The following is a 23,433-nucleotide window of genomic DNA, read 5'->3' on the forward strand; positions in this document are numbered from 1 at the left end:
TCTACCCGAGGAGGGAGCTTTCTTTTCCTGATTTCTGCGTGCTGACCCATTCTAGTCATAACCTACTCACTGGCTCCTGCCAGAATGTTTTCCTCTTCATAATCTGGCCCCAAAGTAAAGTTAATAGTGTTGGGCAAACTTTTGTATCCAAATTTAAGCCTTCTTTGATTTTGAAGGGATTTCTTCTTTCCAGTGAGATCATCGGTTATTTTAAAAGCTAACGCTGAAGCTGCTAATAGGAGAAGCCATTGAGACAAAGGCCTCTGCCCCAAGCAAAATTATCCAATTAGAGGCCATCAGTGTGCTGGGACAGGGGTGCCTCTTTTGCTTTCTGGGTGGCCACACACCCTCCCCACCACTTCACAGACTCAGCCCACCATGTGCCTCTCCTGCCTTCATCTCCAATTAGTGGCTGTCAGGGAAAAGCCTAGAGCTGTTTGCTCTTCCCCCTCGCCAACCCCAACCCACCCCAAAACTTGATAAACTTCAACCAGCAGCTTTGTGACTGGTCCCTTGGGCTGAGTGATCCTGGGAAAAGCCAGAAGTAAAGTGACCTTTTCCTCTCAGCTCAGGGATGTCGTAGGAAGCCAGAACAGTGCTGCTTCATGTGGCCTTGGTGGTTGTGAACAGAGCAGGACTTCCTGGCTGAGAGGACCTGGGGAGAGCCTGCCCGGAGACCAGGATGAGAGGTCTGAGTAGTGTGTGGACATTCCTTCTAGCAATTGTGTGGGGTCAGTTTTAGGAGGATTGGCCCCAGGAAATTCCTTCCCGCTGGCTTACCTGATGAGCTGTCCTAGTCGGCCACAAATCCACTTGGGGTGAAGATTCCCACGCTGAAGGCTAATCATGCCTTCATTTGAATTTATATGATTTGCTGGTTCTGCAAAACCCTTTCTCTAACCGACCGCACATTTACAATGTCTCGTTCCTGCGCACTGCCTGCACGCCCTGAGCTGTGTCAAGCACTGTTAACATCTAGGAGCTTTGCTCAAGGTGGATGTTTCCAATCATCTGGGTGGCATGGTTTTCCTTTTCCTTTCACTCCTCTGGGAATGAAATTTTTACTTGCCTTTTTCTCTCTTTCTCTCTGCCTCCCTTCCTCCTTTCTTCTGCAGCATTTGCCTTAGCCTACTCATGTAGCTATTGTTTAGTTTCTACTACTGTCATCCTTGGTCTTTAAAGATAACCTGACAGTAGAATATGGTTTCTTTGTGTCCTGGGTGTGATGGCATGACTGTGAGCCCTGGTGTCCTCTGACAGTCCATTCCCAAGTCAGCTACAGAATGGGGGCCTCCATGTCCCGCAGGTAAGGCTGATGCTTAGGTAAGCGGGTATAACCCAGGGAGTCCCAGAAATTGTGACACACAGCTGGGGGTGGGTCACACTGCATGACCAGCCTAATATTGCCTTCACAGGAAAGGCTTCTCTAAACCTACTCTAGCCTGACTCCTCTGCCCTCCCATGGCATCCTTTGTATTGTTCTTACCCTTCTTGCCTATCTTTCCAAATAGACAAGTGAGATCCTTGTCAGCAAAGGCTAGATGTTCAATATCTCTGTATCCCTAGAGCCTAGTACATTATCTGCCAAATAATGAGTGCCAATAAAATGTTTGTTGATTCAATAAATTAATGAGGTGGACCTGTGAATTCTCTCTGGAAAACATGAGTTAGATCTCACTTCAGGGCAGCCTGGGTGGCTCAGTGGTTTAGCGCCGCCTTCTGCCCAGGGTGTGATCCTGGAGACCTGGGATGGAGTCCCACATTGAGCTCCCTGCATGGAGCCTGCTTCTCCCTCTGCCTGTGTCTCTCCCTCTCTCCCGCTCTCTCTCTCTCTCTCTGTGTCTGTCATGAATAAATCTTTTTTTTTAAAAAAAGATCTCACTTCATTTTTTTCTCTTTGCGAAGAAATGCCCAGGCTCTATCAATACATAATTGAAAAAGTGATGGATATAGCACATAATAAAAATAAGTGATATTAATTAGTTTAAATTTAATTTTAATTAGTTTTTAGAATTAATTTAAATTATCCCAAGGCACTTTATTTGGAAACTATTAAAGGGATATATGCCCAATAGAACATCAAATAAGAAATAACAGAGGTTTTTTTCTGTTTGTTTTCAGAAAAGACTGTTAGAAAGACGTATCCGTGTTACTTGCTATGCATCTCAAGTTCTGGGTTATTTTAGTGATTAGGTACATATCAAGTATAAGTGATACCCTAAATGCTACAAAGTTATAAAGATGAAGAGAGGAAATTTAAGGCATAGCCACAGAAACCCGAAAATGCATGTAAAACTACGCTTAAAGGTATGCATGTTTAAACTATGTTTACAGACTGTGTTGTTGACTTACAACCCTGCTTCTTTGTTCCTTGGAGTCAGCTGGTATCTCCACTTTTTCAGTGCTCTGTACTGCATTCTTGTATTTTTTTAAAAGATTTACTTATTTATTATTTTAAAGTGAGAAAGAGTGAGCACGAGAGTGTGCAGGGGAAGGGGCAGAGGGAGAGAATCTGCAGCAGACTCCAAGCTCAGCCTGCAGTGGGGTAGGGCTCTATCATTTGACCCCGAAATCATGACCCATGCTTGAAACCAAGAGTCAGAGCTTGACCCACTGTGCCACCCAGGTGGCCCTGCACTACATCCTTAATCTCTGCCTCTTTCTAGCTTCCAGCTTTGCCTGGTCTCTTGCGTAATCTCTTTTGTGAATTGTAGCATGCCTCTTACATCCATGAACTTACATGGTTTTTGCAATTTCATGGATGATATATCCTTTCCCTAAGAACAATCCTAGAATTTGCTGCAGAAAAATTCTCAGGCTACTTTTACGAACTTTGTAATGGGTTGCTACCAGCTGACAACATTTTATCTTGCTTTCCTTGAGAGGAAACAAGCATGCCCTTTCACATACAAGCAAACTTTGTTTTGCAATGCTTACCTGGCACAAATCATGGTCCCTGGTATTGGTCTGTGAAAGGGAAAAGGCATGAGGATGAGAGTTTCTATTTATTAAATAAATTGAAAATAAATAGTTGACAAATTAATGTGTGTGTGTGTGTGTGTGTGTGTGTGTTTTAGAGTGCAAACAATGGACTACATGAATACTTCCTTGAGTTGAACTCACCTTGCCAGTCACTCAGCTCTCTGGCAGTTAACAAAAAGGTTTTAAGATAGAAAGTGGACTATTTAGCCTTCATTAATCATTCATAGTGTTCAAACACATCATCCAGTAACTGAAGAGGGGCTAATGGTAGCTAAGCTTGAGTCTGTTGTCAAAAGTAGGTTTAACTTTCTATGAACTCACTGGCCACAAAGAATGCTGCCTGTTTACTATTCCAAATGTCACCAGCTAGGAGCAAACGGATGACTACTAATGGTAATTAAATACCTCTGAAGCCATTTGTACCGATAACAAAGAGTTACTGTCAGAACTTGAATGAAGTCCATCTGCCCATTTTAAAAGAATGTTAACATTATATAAGTGATAAAGCAGACAGCAACAACTAAATAAATAGACAAACAAATAAGTTTGGCGATAACATTTCTCTAGATGAACACTTGGTTTCTTTCCTTTGGAAATGAGAGATGAATGAAAATATTCCGTAGCCCTCAGTTGTTTCAATCCCACTTTGGTCCACGAAGTAATTAGAAGGAGGTTTTTCGTAAAGGTCTTCCATCTGTATTCTCAAAGCTGTGGAAAGAATTGTTTGAAATTCTATTTGAATTTTTTTTTTTTCTTTCTACCTTGCAAACTTCCAAGATTCAGTTTCTGCCATTGGCTATTTAATTTAATGCATATGCTCTCATCTCCTTAAGTGAAGGGGGAAAAAAGTGTGGATTATTCTGCTTTCCGTCCTTACCGCACAGAACCCCACAGTTGCTCCTTCTCGCACAGATGGATTGACAGCCTGGGGTTTTTCTTTGGTGGGCTCATCTATTCAGCTGCCCCTGAGGCTCCTGCAAGGGGCTGGCTGACTTCTGTTGGCTGTCCACCGAGGTTTCCTCTGCATCTTCATCTTTCTCTACTGTGACAAGACAAAATATGAAAAGATATTGCATGAAAGAACCAAAAGGTGAAGGATATCTAAATGCTTTTGAAATACACCTAAAATCCTAGAGCTGCTGGAATAAAAGTGCACAGAGGGTTCTGAGAGGGAGCTAATGCATTCATCAAGCCTTTGGAAAGGCAGTTTCTTATAAAGGTATGGACTTCATTAAATCAGCTCTCTTTTACCAGGAGGTAGAAGTACCCGTATATCTGATGGCTCAGTTCTAGTGGGAAGAAAAAGTGGTAGGTGAAGAAGAGGAAGAGCAAGGGCATTGGTAGCAATTGTGCAGTGGGAGGTGCATGAGTAGTGAGAACTTGGACATTTATCCATGTCCTTACCCAGTGCTTAAAGGGGCACTGGAGAAGGAACGACAACCATCTTGAAGACACCGAGATCAGAGCTAAGAAAGAAAAATGAGTGTATAAAATCTAAAACGGCAGCCTGTATCAATTAGGCTTTTTATGTTCCAAATAACAGAAAACTTGAACTGTTTAAAACAATAGGAGGATTTATTGACTTATATAACTGGGAAGTCTAGAAGTAGGGCGGACTCCAAGATTGGTTTGATCTAGCTCAACAATGTCCCTAAGGACTCTGTCTCTTTGCTCTGCCTTTTGTTCATGGTGTCAGTTTTATCCTGAGCCTGATTTCACACATGGTTGCAAGATGGCTGCCAGCAGCTCCGGGGACTGCATTCTTTCTCACATGTGCCCAGAGAGAGACAGAGAGAGGTAGAGTGTCTTTCTCCTAACCGAACAAAAGTCCTGGATTTTAGTCTGATAGGACCAGTGTAGCAATTCCGCATGGTTCTCAAGAAAGGAGACACATCCCATCAAGGCAATGTTTTCCCTGCTTCCTTAATAGAGTTAGGTCATGTTTGTTTTGCAAATGGGCTCAAACTGAATAGCAATGTACTGCTCACATCTAGAACTGGGGATGAGGGGTCAATGCCCCTCAAACTGCAAAATGGTGGTGGTGAGGAGAAGAGCAATGAAATAGATGTGGCAAGGCAGTTCATAATGTATGCCATGATCCTAGCATAGCAATTCCGCATGGTTCTCAAGAAAGGAGACATCCCATCAAGGCAATGTTTTCCCTGCTTCCTTAATAGAGTTATTTAAGAAGAATTTACAGTATTTCTCAAAGTGTTGTTCATGGACTAAAATGATAAAGGTTGCTTAAATGCAGATTCCTGGGTTCTTCCCAAGTTGACCTTCTGAGTCATAATCCGCGTGAGTGACAGCTGGGAATTTGCACTTAGGGCAAGCTTTCTGGGTCATTTTTATGCCACCCTGCATATGGAAATTTCATAGAAACTTACTCAGAGGTAAAAGTAACACAGGACTCTCATCTTGCTTTAGAATTTGATAGTTTCTTATAGTACCTTCATAAACAGTCTTGAACAAAAATAGCTACCAATAGTTGCCACCCTAATAACATCTCACATTAATATGGACCTTGTTTTATCTTAGTAAAATGTAAAACTCTTTTATTAAAGGTATCTATAAAATGATTTATATATTTTTGTTCAGGGAATAAGTCTAGCTTTTTGGCATCTTATAGGCAAAAAAAATTATGCGCTGCATTTTTCTCTTTTTAAGGGATGCTTTTAAAATTATCCACATGTACTTAAACTTCATCTTAACTTCCTTTTGGAACTAGCGATGGGTATTGCCACACTTAACAAACATTGACTGAGAGACATGCATTTCTACTACATTTGGAAAAAGGGCAAGTACTTCTAATTTTATGTGGCTTTTCTATATCAAGTAAAAATTCATTTTTCTCTTAAGAAAGATGAAAAGAAAAGAAGAATGAGATTTTTGTCTTCTGGCCAAACAATGATTTATTGATAAAACTTTTCTTCACAAAATTAGTTTGAGTAAAATTTCCTCATATACTGAGATAGATCAATAGCATTATCTTTATTATTTTTTATTATCCTGGTGATGATGATGAGTCTCAAAGCATGAAGAATCCAGTGAGTTTTCCGATGGGTTGAGAACAATTTTAGGAACAAGATTTCTACATGAATTATGTGCATAGATTTTGAACATATTTTTTCATTCAAATATGTTATTGTGTGTCTAATATATACTATGCTGCTTTGCTAAATGTTGAGGATACAGTCATCAGTAAAACATTCGTGGTACCTGCTCTCATAGAATTCATCATCTAGTACTATACCGTTCAATATGGTAGCCACTAGCCACTATGGCTATTTATATTTAAATTTGAAATAAATGCAATTAAAATGTTTTCAGTTGTATTAGCAACATGTCAAGTGCTAAACAACCACATGTGGCCAGTGGCTGTAGTATTGGGACAGTGCAGATACAGAGTAGTTCCATCATTACAGAAGATTCCATTGAACAACAATGGTAGTAGAATCAAATAAACTTCCCTGGGGGTGGGGGAGGGGGTGGTCCAAGATGGTAGCATAGGAAGATCCTGAACTCGCCTCCTCCAACAGACATACCAGATCTACAACCACATATGAAATAATTCCTGCTGAGAAAGAACCAAAAACTAGCTGAACAATTTCCTCTACAACAAGGAATAAAAGGACCACATCACGAGATGGGTAAGAGGCTGAGATTAGGTCTTGCCGGAAATCCCATCCCTCCCCTGGCATAGTGACATACAATAGAGAGTGATCTCATGGGCTGAAGCATCTCACTGAGAATCAAGGGAGTTTGTGACCCATCCTGAACACCTCAACCATTGGGACTTGCATCAGAAAGATGAGGCCCCCAAAGCATCTGGCTTTGGAAACCAATGGAGCTTACATCCAGGGGATTGTGAAGATCTAAGTACTACTTTCAAGGGACTTGCACATGGACTCACTTGTCCTGGCAAACAGTGCAAAGGCAGTAGTTTGAGAGGTGACTAGATTATATATGAAGGTGATTCAGTTGCTAATCTTAAAATAGTTGCCAGAAAGGCAGGGGTTAGGTGGGATTTTCCTAGGGGATGGAGGTTCTGGAGAGCATCATTTTTTTCTCTCCCTCTGCTTTGCTAGTACAGACATGAGGATTTGCCACACACCTGATGCTCTTCTCCAGCATCACCAAACTGTGGGTGTGCCCTACCGCCAGTGCTGTTTCCTGGCTTTGCTAAAGCCACACATGTGTCCCACCCCTAAAACTCTTCTCCTGCCTTTGCCATGCAAAAGGGAACAAAAAAGAAGCTGAGGTAACTTCATTTATATCAGACAAAATAGATTTTATAACAAAGACTGTAATAAATGACACAGAAGGACATTACATAATGACAAATGGGCTAACCCAACAAGAGAATATTAATAATTGTAAGTATTTACATATCCAATATAGGAACACGTAAATATATACAGAAAATATTAGCTGACCTAAGGGAGAAATTGAAACCAATACAATCATAGTAGGGGACTTTAATACCCCACTTATATGAATGGAAGAAAGTCTAGACAGAAAATCAACAAGGAAACATTAGTCTTAAATAACACATTAGAGTAGATGTGCTTAATAGGTATATACAGAACATTCATTCCATTCCAAAACACAGAATACACATTCTTCTCAAGTTCTCATAGAACATTCCAAGGACAAATCACATGTTAGACCACAAAAGAAATCTCAATAAATTTAAGAAGATTGAAATCATATTAGGCACTTTTCTGACCACAATGGTATGAAACTAAAAAAATATATATATAAGATGAAAACTAGAAAAACCACAAATAAGTGGAAGATTAAGTATAGATTAAACAACATGCTACTGAACAACCAATGGGACAATACAGAAATCAAAGGGGAAATTTTAAAAATATTTAAGATAAATTAAATGGCAATACAACTCCAAATCTGTGGGATGCAGGAAAAGCATTCTTAAGAGGGAAGTACATAGCCATACAGGCCTATCTTAACAAAGAAGAAAAACCTCAAATAAAGTAATCTAACTTTATACCTAAAGGAACTAGGAAAAGAAAAACACATGAAGTCTAAAGTTAGTAGAAGGAAGGAAATAGAGTGGATCAGAGTGGAAGTAGACTGAAAAAAACAATAGAAAGAAAACTGAAACTAAACCTGATTCTTTGAAAGGAAAAACAAATTAATAAGCCATTCGCTAAATTCTCTAAGAAAAAAAAAGAGAGATGGTTCAATAAATAAAATCAGAAATGAAAAAGAAGTTACAACTGAAACCACAGAAATACAAAAGATCATAAGAGACTACTATGATCAACAAACTGGAGACATAGAAGAAATGGATAAATTCCTAAACAATCATCCAAGACTGAATCATGAAGAAGTAGAAAATCTGAACAGACCTATTACAAGTAAGGAGATCGAATCAGTAATCAGAAGCTTCCCCCAAACCTAAAGTCCAGGATCAGATGGCTTCACTGCTGAATTCTACCAAGCAAAGATACTGAATGGGAGATGCTTTTACCAATGACATGTCACATAAAGGGTTAGTATCCAAAATATATAAGGAATTTATAAAACTCAACCCCCACAAAACACCCAATTAAAAATGGGCAGAAGACATAAATAGACATTTCTCTAAAAAAAAATCTATATTACCAACAGACACATGAAAAGATGCTCAACATCAAGCATCATCAGACAGATGCCAATCAAAACCATAATGAGATAGCACCTTATACCTCTCAGAATACCTAAAATAAAGACACAAGAAAAACAGGTGTTGGCAAGGGTGTGGAGGAAAAGGAATATTTGTGCACTGTTGGTGGGAATGCAAACTGGTGCAGCCAATATGGAAAATAATGTGGAGTTTCCTCAAAAAGGTAAAAATAGAACTATCATAAAATCCAGCAATCCCACCACTGGGTATTTACCCAAAGAATATAAACACACCAATTCAAACGGATACATGCACCCCTATGTTAAACAGAATTGTTTACAATAGCTAAATTTTGGAAGCAACCCAAGTGTCCATCATTGATGAATGGATACAGAAGATGTGATGTATACATATTATTCATTCCTAAAAAAAATTTGAAATCTTGCCATTTGCAACAACATGAATGGGGCTAGAGTATAATGCTAAGTGAAATAAGAGAAAGATAAATACCATATGATTTCACTTATATGTGGAATTTAAGAAACAAAACAAATGAGCAAAGGGCAAAAAGAGAGAGAGAGAGAGAGAGAGAGAAACCAAGAAATAGACTCTAAATTATAGAGAACAAACTTATGGTTACCAGAGGGGAGGGGTTTGGGGAAGGGGTCAGTTAAGTAGGTGATGGGGATTCAGGAGTACACTAGATGATAAGCACCAAGTGAGGTATGGATAATCATTATATTGTACAACTGAAACTAATAAAACATTGTATGTTAACTAGAATTAAAATAAAAACTTTTAAAAAATAAAATAAAGGCCACATATGATAAACTCACAACAAACATAATGCTCAATGGTGAAAAGCTAAACTATTTTCCATAAGATTAGGAACAAGACAAGGATGCCCACTCTTACTGCTTTCATTCAACATAGTATTGGCAGTCTTAGCCATGGCAATTAAGCAAGAAAAAGAAATATATGCCATCTAAATGGCATCTAAATAAAATGCCATCTAAATAAAATTATCACTATTTTTAGATGACATGATTCTACATAGAAAAAAAAACTCTAAGGACTCTTCCAAAAAACTCCTAGATATAATATATGAATTCACTAAATTTATAGGCTATAAAACCAATATAGGGAAATTGTTTGCATTTCTATACAATAATGATGAACTAGTAGAAAGAGAAATTAAGAAAACAATCCCATTTGCAATGGCATCAAAAAGAGTAAAATATCTAGAAATAAATTAAGTCAAGAAGTAAAAGGTCTGTACACCGAAAACTGTAGAACATTGGTGAAAGGAATGGAAGAAGGCACAAATAAATGGAAAGATATTTCATGTTCCTGGATTGGAAGAATTAATATTGTTAAAATGTCCATATTCCCCAAAGTAATTCATAGATTCAATCTAACCCCTATAAAAATTCCAATGGTATATTTTGGAGAATTAGAACAAATAATTTTAAAATATGTATGGAACCACCAAAAAAGCCCAAAGAGCCAAAATAATCTTGAGAAAAAACAAAGCTGGAGGTCTCATGCTCCCTGATTTGAAATACGCATAGACACATAGACCAACAGAACAAAGAGCCCAGATATAAACCCATGCATATATGATCAATTAATTTATGATGAAGGAGAGATGAATATACAATGAGGAAAGTACAATCTCTTCCATAAATGGTGTTGGGAAAACTGGGCAGCCACATGTAAAAGAATAGAACTAAATCACTCTTTTTTAAAGGTCCCCCAAAATTAATATTCATAAATTAACGTACATAACAGTGGGAATTTGAGAGACACAAACTGCCAAATAGAATTAGTGGCTGCATGGGCACAATGTATGCTTATGTTACCAAAAATGTACAAATTTCACTTAAGTACTCGCCATGATAATATATAAATACCTAAGACAGCTATTTGGTCCCAGGTCAGCCTAAGGAGATGCTGAGACCTCCCAGCTATATAAAGAACTCATACAACTCAATGGCAAACAAATAAAAATGACTAAAAAATGGGCAGAGGATCTGAATAGACATTTTCCCAAAGAAGACATACAGATGGCCAACAGGCATAGGAAAGGTATTTCATATCATTAATCATCAGGGAAATGCAAATCAATACCACAATGAGGTATCACCTCACATCTGTCAGAATGCCTATTATTAAAAAGATAAGAACTAAGTTGGAGAGGTTGTGGAAAAAAGGGAACCTTCATATATTGTTAATGGGAATGTGAATTGATGCAGCTACTATGTAAAATAGTATTAAGGTTTCTCAAATAACTAAAACGAGAAATACTATGTGATCCAGGTATTTCACTTCTGGGTATTTATCTGAAGAAAACAAAAACAGTATTTTAAAAAGATATATGCACTTCTATGTTCATTTCAGTATTATTTACAATAGTCAAGATATGGAAATAACCCTTATGCCCATTAGTGGATAAACGGAAAAGATAAAGTATATATACACAATAGGAGATTACTCAGCCATAAAGAAAAAAATCTTGCCTTTGGTGACAACATGGATAGATCTTAAGGGTACTATTCTAAGTGAAATAAGTCAGAATGAAAGACAAATACTGTATGATTTCACTTAATGTGAACTCTAAAAACAAAACAAATGAGCAAACAAAATAAAACTCGTTGATATGGAGAAGGGATTGGTGGTTTTTCAGAGGGGAAGGGTGTTGGGAGGTGCAAAAAGGGTGAATGAGGGTCAATTTTATGGCAACAAATGTCAATCAGCCCCATTGTGATGCTCACTTTGTAGCACATGCAAATATTGAATTATTACGTGGTACACTTGAAACTAATATGTCATATGCCAATATTACCTCAATTTTTTTAAAAAAGCAAAGAACAGACTATTTCAAATCATGGTTCCAACACCTAATAGTTGTATGATCTTGGAAAAATTACTGAATCTCTCTGAACCTGATTCGTAAACTTCCCAACTTATAAATTTTCTAATTATAAGATAGGGATATGATAGCAATGCACAGAGTTATTGAAGATTACATGAAATAGTGTTAGGAAGACTGTTAGGTGAGTATTAAGCACATGATAAACACTCCATAATTCTAGACTATCATCATCATCTTTAGCATTAAACATTTTCTTGACCATGGGAGCATTTTATTCTTCTCTAATTTTCATTCAGCAGACAGAAGAGATTCTCTGATTCCAGAGAAGGACAGGAGAAGATGGGTCTTGGCTGTGATCGCCTTGTCTTTCAGATTCCATTCTAGAATTTTCCAGGGAGGTGCTTTTACATCTCTTGCAGTCGTTTGCTTGGTCTATGAACAATGTGGGTGTCACAAATCACTCGAGATATAGTAGACTGCTTTTAAATATGAGAGAATTTTAAGAATCATCCACCTCTTTCTTTCTATTGTTAAATCGGAAACCAAGGGGCATAAAGATACTGTGGCTTTTTTAAAAAAATGATACTGTAGTAAGTAGGCACCGCTATTTGGGTAAATTTATTAACATTATCTTAGGTTTTGCCGAATAGCAAACAGTTTTTATCTCCAAGGCCAAATGCACCGATTGGTAGCAATTTCCTGCGGAGCTTTTGAGAAGTATTGCAAGGCCTATCAGAACACAGCAAGAAAGAACTCTGTGATCAATTAGTGATGCCTGCCAAGGACATGGGGTTTAGGGGGGATTGGCATACATTTATCTATTTATCAACCTTTTTAAAAGGACAGGTTGATTACAGAAATAAGCAGGTTTCTTGTTTTGGGCTACTATTGCTAAGTGCAGCTGTCTTCACTAGATTAAAGTTTATCTGTCTGAGGTCTAAAATCACCTCAGGCCTATTTTATTTAGACTTAAATCCCATGAGCTATTGGCTTCACCAGCTGTAAATGAGTCCAAGGAACGAAATCCTGCACGACTTGGAAGGCAGGGAGACTGTGTTTTACATTTCACAGTCCATTAGTTAGATCAGATGACAACTTTTGAGACGCACAATTTGTACTATTACTTTGCTCCCAAATGAGGTAAGGTAGGAGGAAATAAAAGTATAAAAATCTTCCCAAAATGCAGTTTCACTGTGTCATTCCCTATTCAGGAGCCCACGGTGGCTTCCTACTGCAAATAAGCAGCTCTTTTTAACTTTCAATATATTCTTTTTTTTCTTTTAAAGATATTTATTTATTTATTTATTTATTTATTTATTTATTTGAGACTCAGAGAGAGGCAGAGACATAGGCAGAGGGAAAAGTAGGCCCCCTCTGGAAAGCCTACTGTGGAACTCGATCCTAGGACCCCCGGGTAACGACCTGAGCCAAAGGCAGACACCCAACCACTGGGCCACTCAGGTGCTCCACTTTCAAGATGTTCTGTAATCAAGCCCCACATCCTATGTTTCTAGGCTTTAATTTTGCAACTCGTCAACAATAGTTATTTCAGAGCATCCCAAAATCACATAGTGCCCAGTTTATATTTCTTGATAATAGTTCCATATGGGTTGGTTTAATCTTCCCGACCAGATTAGTTGCATTTAAGAAATAAAGCTTCATCTTACATGTCTCCTAAACTTCTCAGTGCATTGACTACAGCACAAAGTAGACTAAATAGTAAGATCCATAAGGATGGGGCATTCTTAACAATTATGGGCCTCAATAAATATTTGTTGATCTTATTTCTCAATTACAGTATTTCAATAAGTGTTTGATTGGTTCTCTGATTGAAAGGAGAAATCAAATAATGTATTACTATTATTTTCTGTTTAGAAATTCATTGCAGTGGGAATTCTATCTGATGTGTATAAAGGAAGTAACATGATGTTGTCTACAACAGGGTTTGATTGACATTGAGATAAAAATACATCATTCTTCTAATAGCTTCCCTGAGGCGGCTTTCTGAGAGAGACCCGACTATCTGACTCTAATTTCTGAAGGGTGATTTATGGTATATTATGTGTAGCTAGTAAGAACAGGGCAACTCTAGGTGGATTATCTCTGGATATGTTTTATAGCTATAAATTATGATTAAAAATCACAAATGTAAAATTCCAAATCCTTAATATGTTAAGAGATTTGATTCATAAACACTTTTTCCCTAATACAAAAGTCATATTACCTCAAAACTTTGCAAAATAATAAAACTATTATTAAGAAACTAAATTCTTTTTTTTTAACGATTTTATTTATTTATTCATGAAAGACACAGAGAAAGAGAGAGAGAGAGAGAGAGAGAGAGATAGGGGCAGAGACACAACATAGGCAGAGGGAGAAGCAAGGAAGGAGCCCGAAGTGGGACTTGATTCCGGGTCTCCAGGATCACACCCCTGGGCTGACGGCAGCACTAAACCGCTGAGCCACCCAGGCTGAAAAAAACAAAAAACAAAAAACAAAACAAAACAAACAAACAAAAAAAAACCCCTAGATTCTTCTACAAGCTTTTCAACTATGGATTAAAATTATATTAGAGTCATTTACAACCCAGATGCTTAATTATTATTGTCTTTTGTTCCAACAAAAATTACGAATGACTTAAAGGAGAAAAACTGAGAGAGGTAGACTACGGATGAAACTAAAGTGATAAAGTAATACTGGTTTTCTTAGCAAAACAAGTTTCTACAGGAACTGTTAAATATAAAAGAAAACAACTGTGTTTAGCAACAATAGGCAGGTGTGGACATATAATTTTATAATATTCTTGACGATTGTGGGGAAAATGTACTCTTACTGCTACATTTAAGTCACAGAAGTAGTGAAACGATCTGAATTCTGGAGATGTGAAAGTATATGCCTGACTTTCTCTCTCTTACTCTCTGTCCTGTCCTGTTTCCTCACCGTTCCTGAATTCCTCTGATCGTGATAGTTCTATGTCCTTATTCAAAACAACAGCTTTACAACAGAATTCTAATACGGAATTAACTTCTGGCATACCAGTGCACAGATACCTTTTTTTAAATGAAATAAAGTTTGTTGTTTGGGCCCCCGCTCCAGTAGGCTAATAGCTGAATACTAGAATAAGAGATCAGTATTCCCAAGTAGAAGGAACATTACGGCTCTGGTCTTACTCAACTACTTGATGCCACCCAATGTACAGGTCTCTTACTTCCCTTCCATGCCTTTGCACATTATGCCTTATTGCTAGAAACACTTTTCCCTGCTTCTCTCATCTTGGTAACTTCTATTTGTCCGTTAGGCCTGATTAGCCCCATGCACCCCAGCACACACCCTCATTTGGTTAGGTCAGGGATCCTTTGTCCCTCAGTGTTCTCACAGCACTGTGGACTTGCTCTGTCATAGCAGGGGAAGCCTGCAGTCACTTTACTGATTTTCTCCAATTTGCAACTTGAGGACAAGGAAGTATTTTAATTTATATTCAATGCCAGCACCTAGGCCAGGGTGTGTGGCAACGAGTAGAAACTCTCTGGGTATTGGTTTAATGAAAAAGCAAGTCAATAAAACTTTATTCAAGGTTCTTAAAAACTACTGAATAAATAAATGCACTTTTATCATCAGATTATTAACTCTTCAAGGGTCAGAACTATCTAATTTATGTATCTTCAATGCCTGTGTCAATCTTTTGCATATTGAGGTGTTGAAGGAAATACTTGCCCCAGAAATTGAATTGTTACTTTCAGGTATAATTAATAACTATAATAAGGTCCCTGAATGTCCTTATTAGTGAAAGTTAGGGTAGAGGGAAGTTAACTTTTCTCAAGAGAAGATATTGGTCTATAATTTTTCTAGAAATTATTAGTCAATAATTTCTAGAGCAAGGTTTTCAAAACTTATCTGATAGTGAGAATCATCTGAGGGACATTCCCTAAAAATCTAGCTCTCCTGTTCCCATTCCAGACATACTGTAGCATTAGAATCTCTAGGAGCGGGGATTTTACATTTTTGTCAGGTGACTTTTTTTATGATTTGGGGGAGGTGTGACATACAAGTCATGGCACTTGAGAGGAGTTTTACCTAAGCACTTTGATAGCCACATTTTATGTTCAAAATTATGAATTCGCTTCTTCCTCAGATTACAAAGTACATTCTAGTTTACTGCATTGGAATGATTCTAAATACTGAAAAATTCTAAATTAATAAAGGTCCATAATAATCAGGATTCTTTTCTGAGCCAAATTTTCTGATTTGAACCCAGAAGCCTGGGTTCAAATTATATTAAGCATGAGCTCAAAAAGATACAGTGCAATTTAAAAAGCATCTCCTCCTACTTTTAGTCCCAACCCTTTATAAATGATCACAAATTAAATGATGGTCCTTCCCAGTGACAAATGATTCTATTTGTGTCACCTGGGACCACAAAAATCTCTCTCACTCCTTTTGCAGTCAGCTGTAGAGAGCAGAGAACGGTTTTATACACCACTTTGCTGTCATGTGTGACTTTCTGAACTCCACAGGCATATATTTATCTGGTTGGTGTTATGTTAACAAATTAAAACGAAAACAAAGCATAACATAACCAAGCTAGCACTTGCGTGTCAATCTCCCATCTCCAAGATTTCTCTTTAGAAATCACTTTGAGGACTTTGGGGTCAAGGAGAAAGGCGAGAATGGTCCCCTTCCATTGACCATTCCCACAAAGTGATCACATTCACAGGTGAGTCTTTTAACCTTCTCCCTTTTTCACCAAGCATGTGTACATGTGTCTAACAGCTCCCTGCACCCCTGTAAAGCAAATTACGAGGAACAAAGGACATCAGCCTTCCGGGGCTGAGGAGCAAGGTAACCTGCAGAAACACACAAGAGACACAGAACAAACAAGGAAGAACTAACTGACTAATGAACAGGACAGGAAACCAATCCAGAAAAACAAACAGGTGGAGAAAGCAACTGGTGATCAAACAAAGGAGCAGAGTGACTCTGCGGACCTAGGAGTCTAGTGCTCACCTGGGGCCCACCTGCTGAACAGGTGAAGGGAAATGGCTGGGGCCGAAACCTTTTGTGAGGCCCAGCTCCCTCTCCTCCACACCCTGAAAGAGGAAGGGTGGTGGAGCAACCAGGAGAGCTGCATTTGTGGCTCTGTGCTCTTTTCCCTGGTGGAAGACTCATACTTTATTATGAAGAACCAATGACAGGGCAGTAGCTACAGTAAGCAATTGGACTGAATGGATGAAAACATGTCAGAGCTACCGTGCACCTGAATTACAAGAAAGCTTCTGCTGGATGTGTAACGAGGTTCAACCATAGTCATATTAGAGGTGAGGGTGACATTCAGAATGATTATAAATAAGTACTTGAGATTTGCAACACAAAAATCTTTTCTTTGGGGACCTCCAATATAAGTGGACACACACTTATTAAAATACAACTAACAATTATTTATTAAACATTTACTCTGACAAGGTATTGTTCTGACCCATACTCTATAGTGTACATATTAAATATATTTTATGAAGGACAGTCCACCTGATGGTGGTGCTGCACGTATAAAGGTGCCCAAGAAGTCTGATAGTATTATTATCACCCAAATGCTCACTTGAAGACTATTTGGGGTGGAGTAGAGGTGTGGGTGGGGAATTGTTGGAGAATATTCAGAAAGATTGATTCTTTTAAAAAAGGTACACAATGGATTTGCCATTTCTAACTCATTTCATAGTGTAAATAGCCAAATTCTATTTTCTTAGTGAAATTATATTTGTCCTGCTTGAAAACCTTCTTGCAAATTTTCTGAGGGAAAAATCTTTGAAAGTAAGTTAGAATTGTTTTTAGTATCTGTTAACTTTAGATTGATTAGGGAAAGAAATAGTTCTCAATGGCTATCGAGACAGAAGAGAGGTTAATGCCACATACTTAGGCTGTGTAATCTTACGTATTTCCAAAAGGTAAGGTGCAAATTTGGCTCTGCGATTGCTAGCAGAAGGAAACCCTGATAGTTACAAGAACCAGTATATACATGAAAGCAAAGCAAACCAACTTCTTAAAGAACAGAAATATGAATATTGAGACTTGAGAGAAATGTCTGCAGTAGCTGCTCTTTGAAAGGATTTTGAGCAAGAGGAGAAAAAATATCTCTGCACAATGTCCTTATGACAAATATATTTTGCCTCATTTCTTTATTTTTAATTTAAGCTATCTTGCTGAATGGTATGCACTATTATAAGAACTTAAATCTTTTCAGAACAGGTTGGGATACATGGAGAGATACCTGTTTGATTTAGAATATGGACAACCTTTTGGTTTGATTTCGAACATGGACAACATGGCCTTTTAGAGGCCAATTCTTAGTTTCCTAAGTGTCTGTTCGGTATCACTGTATTACTTTTCCAAGAAAAACTTTGAGAACACCTTCTTCACTCTACAAATAAAAGTCCTTTTGGATTACTGTAGCAGAGAAATAAAAAGCTCTGGCTTTCTTAACCCCGAGAGTTTTGGGCCCACCCTGTGGATGTTCAAAAAAAGAAGCTAAGTCCATCTCTCTCCATTCATGTTGACCTTTAAACAGAACACACCATAGAGAATAGCATGGCACTTGAGTTTATTAAAAAATATATTTTCCCCTTCCCTTTAGACATCTGCTATTTTCTCCAACCTGCCCTCTGCATCTTTGCCTGAATTAGTGCTGACTCTAGAATGCTTTTCCTTTCCCACCTCTGTGTCTTGTCTGCTTAGAGAAATCATACTATCTTTTTTCTAGGTCAGTCCAAATGCCTCTTCTTCCATGATGTCTTGCCCACTTGCTCAAATGTGGTCACTCCTGCTCAAATCTCTCAGAGTCCCTCAATTAACATAAAGGACATGTTCTGCATTATGTTGTTGTAGATGACTATGGATAAGCTTTATTTTCTCAAGCTAAAAGTTCCCTGAGCTATTATTTTTATCTATGGGTCTGTAATTCTTTCAAAATAAAAAGTTAAGTTCATAAAAAGAATTCCCAGAGGATATTCATCTTTACACAGCCTTCTCCTAAAGGTCTATCTAGAACAATGACTGAAGCTAAGTGATGGGCCCTTGGCGAAGACTGTGGAGGAAATTCCCATGAGTGAACTTTGAAACAGTACATGTGCATGGGATCTAAACTTAGAAAAACTGGGTTTGGCTCTTATCTTACCTTCCTACTTGGGAAAATCTGAGACAAATGGCTTCATCTTTCTAAGCCTCAATTTTTTTATCTGTCAACTGGGAATGATAATAACTCACTTCACTGGGTTATTGTGAGGATCAAATGAGATGATGAATGTGCTAGTATTTCATTAGCACTGTGGCAGCATTAGTTATTATGATTGGTGTTGAAGCAACTGTACATACACAACCACCAGTGTCACTCTGTGTGCTAGTTGATCATAGACAGTTTTAGCTTGGCACCCCATTTATCTCCTTGTTCTACCATATGATATTCTGGAAGCCTCTTTATTTTTCCATCCTTTCCAACTGTCCTCCAAGTGATCTATTCTATTCTTGTAAGTAAGACTTAGGGAGAAATAGTTAGAACAATAGAAAACTTGGAACACCTTATAAAGCCGTGCTTTGCAGTATTCATAACATGCCCATATGTTCATAAGCAAAAAAAAAATTCTAATCAGTTTATGTTCTGAACATTATGATTCTTGTATGAAATGTTTGTGTGAAGAAAGTCTCTGAAAAAAAAAAAAAGTCTCTGACTTAGAAACACCAATTCATAAACAGTCTATTTTAAATCAGGGTCCTAAAATAAAAACTTCAGCTGTATACCACTGCAAATGCAGACATGGTCTAGAAGGTTGGCAGGACAGGCCTTTGGAGGTCTCTTATTAAGAGAGAGTGAGGGACTTCATGAGGAGAAACTTCACCAGCCAAGGGAGTAGACTTTACAGACTAGACCCAACAGCCATGGCATATCATTCCATGTCTGATTCAGATAGTTATCTGGCCGTGGCCTCATACTGACACTTCAAAATAGCTAAATTACCATAGAAATAATGCTAAGAAATACACGTCAGAACTGCTTTGTGAGCCCACTAACAGACTGTAAAGAAGGGGTGAGGAAGGTTGGTGTATTTTCCTCTATAGTTCAGAGACTACTAAAAGCAAAAGTAAAGCATTAGGAGTTTTGCTATACATCAGAAGGAACTGATGGTTTCCCTGTGTGACCTGGGACCCCTGTGGCCAATGTTAGAAACAGAAGAGAACTACAGTGCAGAGGAGTTGACCTGGTGCCCTGGGACATGGCCAGTCACCTCTGAAACCACATGGGGTGGACAGCCTGTGGTGACTAAGGGATCTGTATTCTAGAGCCCACAGGAGACACATGACAAAGACACCCTGAATTTGAGAAAGAGTGGAGTTACCACTATTCTGTGGGAAGAACCCAAGCCTGACAAGTGCTTTGTGTTTTTATTAATATACCACTTTGAAACCCTTCCCTGGTGCTTAAGGAACCATGGGTTATTCCTACATAACCGATCTCACTGGCTAACTTCTTTTCATGATCCAACTTCAACCGAGCACCCTTGCATTACAATCGTCATGAATTCCTGCTGGCCCAAACCCATCACATTTTACTCCCTTTCCTTTATCTGTAGTTTTGATTACTGTTCTATCCTCATGGTTGTGGCAGGAAAGGAGGTCTGAGAAGAAGTATCTGTTTGTCCTGACCTAAGTTGAGGAATTCCCTTTTCCTGTAGAAACAAAGTTGTTCATAGTGCGGCTTCCAAAGAACTCTGAGAATTGTAGACAAGCCACAGTCTACTCTAAGCAATTTTGTTGTCATCTAACCTTTAATACTGATTTTATCATTGTCATGAGACCATGCCATTTGTATTCCAACTAACCAATTTCTTCAGCAATATCTGCCAGACTGAGAGATTTTTGTGGCGAAGAACTTGACTCACTTATTTTACACTTCCCAAGAGGTGCTCACTTCATGTTGGTTGAATTAACCCATATGATTTAGGGATCATTGATTTTTGCCCATATAGCCATGAGGCTTTTTCTCAGCCTTAGTGTTTTGATTTTTTTGCTTTTTCCTAATTCAAGTGGCATTTCCTGTTAAGTACATGGTTCACACCACTAAATTCTCTCATATATTGTCTATCACTCTTCAATATAATAAGATATGAAAATAATTGACATGTTTTCCCTTAATTTGGTTAAGTGCTATACTCAGTGGCATTTTTATTCCATCTCCACTGAGCTCAATAGTTAGATATGATTTCTTTTGTGCTAAAAATAACAACGATAGTATTTGGAAGAAATAAGAATGGACTAGTTGATAAATTATTTATAGCAATTTCCAGCAGCCTGCCAATCTGTTTTGTAATGTAGTTGAATCTTAATTTTTAATGAGGGAACCTATGAAAATCTGCTGGGGTGAAAACCATGACCTCTAAATGATAGCACAAGAGCCCCCATCATGTAGCCAGGTGGCACCCACCCTTTCCCATCACCTCACTAGGGCTTCACCTCAAACTGACCTTACCTGGTCAAAGCAGAGGGGAGTTGGTTGGTACAAAACCTGACTAAGACAGGAAAGGTGGAGTGAGGGAGAAGCCCAGCTCTGAAAGGGGACAAAACAAACCACCTTGGGGGACTATTGTGTGCCATTTCAAAAGTCTGTTTTGACTAATGCTCTGTGCTATTCAACCTTACATCCTTAATCTGTTGTGTCTGTTTCAAGTAAAAAAAAAAAAAAAGATAATAAGTGGGGGGAAATTAAGGACAATGAGAGAGTATTAGTGAACACAAATAGATGAGCGATGAAAGCAGCCCTTTGGAGGGAATGCCACTGCAGCTCTGATGATACATCTGAATGTGAATTGGTCTATCTCATTTATATCACTGTGCTTCAGCAAAAAGGCATTTGACTCATGATTTTATTACCTGATTAAATTCCTCAGTTTGTTGATGGACCTTTTGCTCTTCAAAGAAATTCAACAGACCTATTCATTCTGAGTTATTAAATATTAAATATTGGAACCTATATGATCTTGGAGATCATTTGCTCTGCAGTAAGCATTTGGAGAAACTGAGGCTCAGGAATGTTAAAGGGGTTGCCCAAGTCACACAGCAACTAATGAAAAAGCTCATATATAGTTCATGTCCTTCGAATTCCTGCTTCATCTTTTTTGCTACACTTTCTGTTCTATGTCCTGCCGTCTGTACCAGAGACTGAAGCACAATGTTTTTCTTAATAAATGCTTAACTTAAAACCATGCTCTTCCTCCATATCCCTTTGTTTTAATCCCCATTAAGTGCCTTTCTTCAACAAACACTAGGAAGGCACTATATGGAAAAGAGTCATACTGTCTTTGACCATGGGGTTTTCTGAATTTAAAATAGCAGAATGCAGTGAAACAGTGATAATATATTTAGGAATGAGAGCAAATGAGCTGATGAAGAGAACAGAAGGCTAACCTGCATTGGTCCCACTCTGAGGGAAGCAAGGGAGACTTCCTTTAAAAATGGAGAAGAGAAAAGTTGTGATGTTTGTGCAAAACTTCAAATCATGTAACCAGACAATACAGAGTTGAATTTAACCGACAAGAACGCTATGAGTCACTGGGGTGGTGGAAGGTGAAACTCCGTTTGATACTCATAATTAGAAAATTATGAACCGAAATTGCTTGTGTAAAATAAACTTTTTGTTGTGTCGCAACATGTTGAAAAGGCAAGTAGAGATGGCTTGAAAATTCTTAATGGTTGAAATCCCTGCAGCATTTGCAGAGAGCTCTGTGGATTGAAATCTAAATCTATCACCCTATCTCTGTTCATGACTTGTTACTGTGCAGCAGAGAATGATCTAAGCTAAGGAATATTGACTATGTTGATAATATAAATTTTTTATATAAATTTAAATATAATATAAATTGATAATATAAACTTATTTTCAGACATTACTGTAGCCCCACTGGCTCTCTACTTTGCCATATGCTGACTTAATCTTGGAGGAATATAGTGAAGAAATAAAAGGGTCTATTTTCCATGAATTCAAACAAAATGGAAATAAAAAAAACTGAATTGCTATTACTCATAAAAAATAACTTTTGTCTTTTTATTATGAAGATTATAAAACATATAGCAAACTAGGAGAGAACTGTGTAATATACATCTGTTCAGCCATCACTTAGATTTACTACTTTTTAACATTTTTTGCCATATTTGCTTCATACACCTTGTTTCTGCTGAAGTCTTTCAAAGTAACTTACAGATATGACATTTTACCTCTAAATGCTTCTGTAATATGCCTCTGTAAAAATAAGAATACTGAGGGGGGCTCTTGATGGGATGAGCACTGGGTGTTATTCTGTATGTTGGCAAATTGAACACCAATAAAAAATAAATTTATTATAAAAATATAAAAATATTTTTGATATAACTACAATACCAGTATCACAACTAATACAATTAAATATTTACTAATATTGACTAAAACCAAATTCATATTCAATATACCCAATGTATAATTTATAGCTGGATTTGTTTAAACCAGGATCCAATTAAGACCACGTATTACACTTGGCTGTTGTGACTCTTAAATTTATTATGACCCAAACCAATACCACCCGTCCACTCCCCGCACCAACATACAGCTTTTTTACATGGCACATTTTTTACATAACTAAAGGCCGGTTGTCCTGTAGTAGTATGTCATATTGTTTTTTGATGATGGTTTAACTTTTTCTTCTATTCCTTGTTTACTGTAAACTGGAAGTTTGTTTCTTTTTTTTTCAAGATGTATTTATTTATTTTAGAATGAAAGAAATTGAGAGAGAGCTTGCAGTGGGAGGGACAGAGGGAAAGAATCTCAAGCAGATTCCCCGCTGAGGACAGAGCCTGAGGCAGGGCTCACTTGTGACCCTGAGATCATGACCTAAGGTGAAATCAAGAGTGAGACACTTAACCAACTGAGCCA

At 37.9% G+C, this 23,433-nt stretch overlaps 1 long non-coding RNA gene across 1 annotated transcript in view; it reads right to left on the reverse strand.

Moving 5' to 3' along the window:
• Positions 1-2,616: 2,616 nt before the first annotated feature.
• LOC140596573 (uncharacterized) overlaps positions 2,617-23,433 on the reverse strand; it is a 42,145-nt gene continuing 21,328 nt past the window's right edge. Inside the window, exons 2-3 of the long non-coding RNA XR_011998492.1 lie at positions 3,860-4,024; positions 2,617-3,690 (exon numbers count right to left, since the gene is read on the reverse strand). This is a non-coding gene — a long non-coding RNA (uncharacterized lncRNA). The remainder of the gene's footprint in view (positions 3,691-3,859; positions 4,025-23,433) is intronic.

The sequence above is a fragment of the Vulpes vulpes genome, unplaced genomic scaffold (assembly GCF_048418805.1).
Source record: "Vulpes vulpes isolate BD-2025 unplaced genomic scaffold, VulVul3 Bu000000646, whole genome shotgun sequence".
In the NCBI taxonomy this organism is placed as follows: Eukaryota; Metazoa; Chordata; class Mammalia; order Carnivora; family Canidae; genus Vulpes; species Vulpes vulpes.